The sequence below is a fragment of the Ctenocephalides felis genome, unplaced genomic scaffold (genome assembly GCF_003426905.1).
Source record: "Ctenocephalides felis isolate EL2017-DRISC unplaced genomic scaffold, ASM342690v1 CF-g0.4_SCAFFOLD_01886, whole genome shotgun sequence".
NCBI lineage: Eukaryota > Metazoa > Arthropoda > Insecta > Siphonaptera > Pulicidae > Ctenocephalides > Ctenocephalides felis.
In genome coordinates, this window is record NW_020538040.1 from 87,948,119 (window position 1) to 87,955,767 (window position 7,649).

The following is a 7,649-nucleotide window of genomic DNA, read 5'->3' on the forward strand; positions in this document are numbered from 1 at the left end:
ACTTCCAAGAAATTGTGAAATTGTTTCCTTTTCAAAAGGAAGTTTGTTTTTGTGAAATCGCACCTCGGTGTAACTTTTGTTTTCGTATGTGTATGTTTCTTTTGTTGTATTCTTCAATATCCTGTGTAAGATATTTTTTAAATTATCACATTTATTATAAATTGAAATTATTACTTGCATATAAAATTATTTTTTTTATAAAACTTTACTTAAGCGTCTGTAAATCTCTATAATATGGTTTAATTTTCAAACTGGACTTATCTTCACGATTTTCTGTATAATCGAATAAGTGCCTGTGTATATATATAAAATATATTTAATTTAAATATACTATGAAATTATATTAATATTACTTTGTTATTTAGTCAAGTGAAATGATGATAACTGAAATATATTGATCTGAATCAATGCATGTTTGCTTTTTCAGAAGTAAGAAATAACACACACACGCATATATATATATATATATATATATATATATATATATTATAATTTGTTCACTATAACAAATGGTAATGCATTATATAAAGCCCGTATTATTTGCTGACCTTCTACAAGTTTTTAATCCGGAAGAAATTAAATGCTATAAAAACTTCCTATAACCAAATATTTAAAAATATCGACCAATAATTCAATCCATCATTTGTCAATAATTTAATGATAATCTCTCCATTTTCATTGCGATTTTTTGTAATGATTTTATAGTTAGCGCAGCTTTAGCTAATTTATGTATATATATATATATATATATATATATATATATATATATCATGCGGCAAATTTGACATACTTCAAAAAGTATATTGTACATTCTTGGTAAATGCGTGTTCTTTTGGAGGAGCATAATTGGGTTTTAACGCGTTGTTCCAGAATTGTTACTTTCTAATCTTCAAAGACTTTCACAAGAACATCATAGCTATCATTATATTCGTAGACTGCATGAAAGGAAAATCCCACCAACCGTTATTTATTACTACTGGCATTGTTTTCTAATGATTGTCTGTAAAATACTACGATTTTTCTTCAGTTTTATTATTTGTCATTTGTATGTTTACCTATCCAACTCTTCTCCTAAACAATGTTTACTCGGATGGAAATTGCTCATAATGTATCAACAAATTGATTGCCCTAATTTAAAAATTATTTTATTCTGCAATCATACTTTTATTCAGAATGAGAAGAATTTGAGTACTATTCTTATTCTAACATATTCCTATATATTTACCCTATGTTAGTTCAAAATCTAAACTAATTATAATACCAAAAATTTGTTAAGAAAAATTTAAAAGAAAACTAACAAACTACAACAACAGCAATTATTTTTTGAAAGACATTAATATTTATTTACTTTGAAATAATTATCAATATTCTTTTACGAAATATTTCAAAGCTAGTAATTAGAAACTCTTTAAAAGCGCCGTTAGTCTATTAGCATGAAAATTACATGATAATAACGGAAATTGTAACACTTTTTGTTACGACATTCTGAAGTGTTATTGGCCGTTTGTACAAGTAATATGAGAGTTCATATTAACTCTATTAGTATCATATTCTTGTCTTTATTTTTGATGCAAAACCGTATTTTTCATTGATGTTTATTTAAGATTTTTTTGTTAGTTTTACAACAATCAGAACTATTACATGTTATATAACCTATGTTGAGCACTGCTTATTATTATTAAGAAGGTCATTTTTAGTAGACAATTTCTTAGTACTTTGAGATATTTTGTTAATACTGAGATAAATAATTGTTGTCCAAAAACTAATATTCTGCAAATACGGTCAGTACCAAGTTTTATGCTATGAACCAATTATCACGCAGAGAAAAAATAGAGAACAAGTAAAAGTTTGAATGTTAGAGATTAGAGAAAGTTAGGATTGAATATTTTGATGTTTCAATAATACCTGAAGCCAAATTTAGAAATTACGCTTATTTTCCATCTATCAATACAATAATTTGCTTACTATGCATTTCTATCTATTAAATTTTTGCAGAATTATTCATCATTTTTTCATTATTTTAGTTTTCAATTTTATAATTTGCAACATTATTATGAATGTATATATATGCATATATATATATATATATATATATATATATATATATATATTAGGGTGGTCCTTAAAATGGTCATTTTCGAATTTCCTTGCTCCTAGGGGCTCAAATGGTTCCAAATAGGTAAAAAACAATTCTCTGAAAGTTTTAGCTCTTAATATTATCGTTTAGATAGAGCGCAATTCAATCAAAGTTTTGTATGGAAATAGCATGGAAAAATTTTCAAAAATTTAAAAAATGTTTTTTAGATGTAATTTAGCGAACAAATGAATGAATAAAACTCATTCATTTGTCGCTAAGTTATACCTAAAACATTTTTTTTAAATTTTCAAAAAATTTTCGATGCTCTTCCCATACAAACTTTGATTGAATTGCGCTCTATCTAAACGTTAATATTAAGAGCTAAAACTTTTAGAGAATTGTTTTTTATCTATTTGGAACCATTTGAGCCCCTGGGAGCAAGGAAATTCGAAAATGACCATTTTAAGGACCACCCTAATATATATATATATATATATATATATATATATATATATATGATGATTATTCTGTATGGCACTGGCCTCGGATACACGTGTATTTAGGTATAATATTTTATTTATTAATTACTTTTTATCTTTTATTCTTTTTATAAAAAAGAAATTACTGACATTTAGTGCTTGTCTCTAATTATTAATTTTTACAAGTTATATTAATATGAGTGATAATCTAAGAAATTCAAAACCACTGATGATGACGTAGAATTTTACGTCGAAACGTATGGAAAAATAAAGATGTTTTAAAAAAATCTTTACTTTACTTATTTTTTACTTGATGTTACGCCCTCCAAGAAATCAATCATATATATATATATATATATATATATATATATATATATATATATATATATTTTGTAGAGTTTCGAACAAGAATCCAAAAATAATACAAAATAAAAAACAAGAAAAGTTTTTAAAAAAATAATTTCTTTATTTAATTATTTGTTTATTGTCGACGTTTCGGAACTAGGTACGTTCCATCTTCAGGACATCTGTCAAGAAACATGATCTTGATGAGATTTTAGCAAACAATATGTTTAGGAAAAGAAAATAGATTTTTCTTAAATAATGAATTAATTGCAACAAAAAAAAATATATAATAATGTACAGAAATATGATAATATGTTCAAAATGAAAATGATAAAAATGATAAAAATAAATGAGTGGATTATCAGAACAGGATATTAAACATAATAGAAATTTTTTTTTTTTTTTGAAAGTTATGGAAATTTTTTAAGAAAAGGTTAATGACAAAGTTGAATTAATTACCTGTATGTTTGAATATTTGTTAGCACTTTTTCACTAAACAAGCTTTTTTAACAAAAATGAATTTGTGAGTTAATTTTCCGCCGAATAATTAGATTTTGTAAATCACAATTACTAAAAGATTTGTCTTTTTTAAAATTATTATTTGAAAACACAAATAATATTGTTCTCTGGATGTTGTTCGATTGGCTTTTGAAAATTAACTAATTGAAACTGGTGTGTCCTTTGTAACACGTGTAAACACTTGAACGAGAGATGTGAGATTGTATGTGTGTGTTTTTATATGTTAGGGTGTGAATGCTTAAATTGTTGATATTAAAAGGAAGTCGATATTAATTGTTTGTCAAAAAGTGTAAAAAATTTAAATATGAATCATGTAATAGGTTGTGATCTGATCTAATGTTGACACTGTTAGAAACATTTATGAGAATGAGACAACTCTCCGCGAATAACCTTCTAAAGATGCAACTTTCATGATATCTCAAGTAGATGGAACGTACCTAGTTCCGAAACGTCGACAATAAACAAATAATTAAATAAAGAAATAGTTTTTTTAAAAACTTTTCTTGTTTTTTATTTTGTATTATTTTTGGATTCTTGTTCGAAACTCTACAAAATATACACAAATCCAAGACTCTACCATTCAATATATATATATATATATATATATATATATATATATATAAGTACCTATTTTAAGGTGATTGTATTATGTTCATTCAGTAACATCAATGATTTTTTTTAAATATTTTGTTAATATATAAGTTATTACATAATAAACTTTAACTAAAATGGCATAATTTGGTTATATAGTAGTAATTAAAATTGAAGATTTAATTAATTTATATTCATTTTGATAATTATTTCAAACGAAAAAAATATTCTAATTATATTATAGGAATAACGTTCTTGCGTTGCTCTATTGCTGCATTAAAATAGTTGCTTACTTATGAATATGAGAAAGGCTATAATCCTAGCCTTCATTCAGTGGAAACTAAAAATAAAATTAAAAACTAAAATAATTGAATTGGAGTGACATATATAAAGATTTGGCCCTAATAAATTTGAACGTCCCTAATGCTTAATTAAATTTAGTAGAATTACTACTCGAATTTATGACATATACTTCTCATACTTCACTAATCATTATTCTGTACCAATCGTTGTAGATCGACTCGACATTTGTCAAGGTGTTATTTGCAATACAATGTCAAACAAAGACTAACAATAAGTGCCTTGGAATTTATTAGATATTTTTATCATGACTGATTTTCTATTTCTAAAGCAGTTGAGATAAAAACGCAGGACCGAATCATTAATAAGATCATCTTCAAATCTATACTATAAAAAATAAATCAAGAAAATACTATCAAACATGTTTCAAATACATAAATAATTCAATAAACTGAATAAAAATATATTCAATAAACTGAGTATATTTTCTGTTCATGTATTTTTAATATAATCCTTGAAAATTATTAATCGTCAGGTATGAATCTAATAAACATTTTGTTTTTGTTCCTATAACCATATAAACATATTGCAATGGTGAATTGGTGAAAATGGTAAAATTGGTGAAAATGGTAATTGAAAATATGGCAAACAAATGAATCTATTTCTTACATATTACATACACTATTTTCTTAATGGGTACTTTTTCCTAAGCCAGCTTTGTGACTTGAAAGTGCAGTGTGAGACATTTTTTCTCTTCAATGTACAACATTGAAATTTTATCATGTTCAATTTTACATTTTTTTTGCTCTGCAGTGCCCTCAATCGCTATTTTCACTTGGAAACATATTTCTGATTTAATTTTCTAGTGATATTGTGCGGTATATTAGAACGTTTAATATTGAAATACTGTATAGCAATGTACGTTCGATACATCGATCGAAATCCTTTTGCTTATTTCCCTACTTATTACTAAACTAAAAAAACATGTAAGTATTATCGTATATGGCACTGCTATTAGTCATACTTGTGTTAATATATTGCTTAAACAAGGCATATGAAAACGTTTACATTCACCAATAAATGTTCTTCTCAAATAATTCATACGTGTCAACCAAGTACGAAAATGTATTTACAAGGATATTATTGTTGAGTAAATTCTAATCTTATGAATGAAAAACGTTCAAAAATTAAAGTTCCAAATATATTTAAAAATTTGATCAGTTGTTCATCTTGTTAATACAAGTAAAATGTTTTTTGAATGATTCAAATCGGACGCTCAGTTCTCTTAAAAACTGAGTTACCGTTTTTGGCACTTTTTGCCCCATATCTTCGGAACGGTTAGACCTTGCTTCGCCAAAAACTAATCAGCACGTCTCCTTATCAATACGAATCGGAATTATTCAATTCGCTTAATCCGTGTTCCCGAAATCGTCGACGAAAATTTGTATCCGCACACACACACATACACGCACATACACACACACACAAACATACACACACACATACATCCATTTTTTCTAAGGTATGCGAATGTTCAGAAGGTTTTGAAACGTAAATATATATAAAAAATTTCATTTACGATTTTTTTGCAATTACTGTAACTTGCCCTACAGGAAGTAAAAAATTTAAAACCTTGAAACGTGCATCCAAAATTTCTCTATACTGGGCATCTCAATCTCTTCGAAAACAAAATTGGTATTTCGAAGAGTTTTCCATTCTCTATCCAATTCCGTAATAGTATCTGGACAAATACTTGGAAAATAATATAATAGTTCGAAATTTGATGTTATATTTTTTCTTAAATGGGCATTTGAAATGACTTGTGCGTTTAACATCTGCAAGCAGTTTAGTGCCTGCCGTTCTTTATCATGAAAAGGAAACCTTTGCTTGATCTGAATTGTTTCCTCAATGTAAAACTCTTTACATTTTGCGTAAAAATTTGGCAGTCTATCATCGTCAAATCCTTCAGTTTCCTTTTTCAACCGAATTATATTTGGTATCATTCCTCCAACATAAATTTCTAATAAAGGTAAATGGATTTGCCGCATTTCGATGGCATTCGAAATATTTTTCACCGTTGTCCTCTTCTTTTGAAAGTTGCATAGAAATCGATTGTATGAATTGGTGTATATTTGATCATATAAAATGTACAACTTTGGTTTTTCTGTTTGCATTTCTTTATTCATATCTGTAAATATTGGTAGAGCAAACTGCAGAAATTCTAAGAATAGTTCTGTTGCTAGTTCCATGAGTTTTGTTAAAATACTTTGAGCAGATCGCGCCAATGTCATGTTTGAGACGAATAACTCGGTCGTTACGTATTGGAAGAATGACATACCTATTTTTTTTACTATGAAAAATATATTCCATTTATTTGCGCTTTGTGCAAAGCCCAGCAAATTCTTTTTATATGGAATCTTTTCCCTTAAAATATTTAACAATTTTGTATACAAAGCTTTTGCTGATCCGTCGGTGATCGCAATCAAAGTTAGAAATTTATCTTCTACTTCATAATTTGTATTGACTATCCTGGATATTATAGCTAAATGGTTCTGCAATACAATAGGCTCATTTAATTTTACCGGCTTTTCCATCTGTTTTGGTTCCTTGTGATTTTAAAGATGATGCAAACAAAAACGTAAGCTTTGTTTGTTTTTGTATTTGTTTACAGTTTTCTTGGTGCTTTGATGAATTTTTGTGTCATGTCAATTCTTGAAATCTGCATTTACGATCACAGTCGCACGCAGAACAATGACAACATGATTTACCTATTTTACTTTATGTGAGCCAAACACTAAAGTTTTTATCAATGAGCCAATAGTCAATAAATTTTTGCTCGTATTTCTTCTTTCTTGTTGGGAATTTGTCAACATCTGACACGTTATTGCTACTGGAACTATGTGCCTTCTTAACTGTTTGCTAACTACTTGAATTTACACTGATATTTAACTTCTAACGAAACACTAGTAAGATTGTAACAAATAAATAGATATAAAAAAAATGTAGAAAATTCGAAGCCAAATCCTTTAAACTGATATTGCTATATGTATCTCAAAGCTTATACTGACGAGCAAAGACTTTTAAGATGCAGATTATATACATACATGCATATATGATAAGCGATTTTTCGTACATAAACATTTACAAAATTTTCGTCATTTCCTAGAGTCCGTACGACCCCTTACCTATGAAAATATTCATAAAAGCAAGAATGGGTAATTCAAGCGAAGAAGAGTATTATTACAAATTAAACACCGCAAAATAAAATTTATGGTATATTTAACAATTCCCGAAATGATAAAAAGTCAAATGCATATATACATATAGGACTATTTATG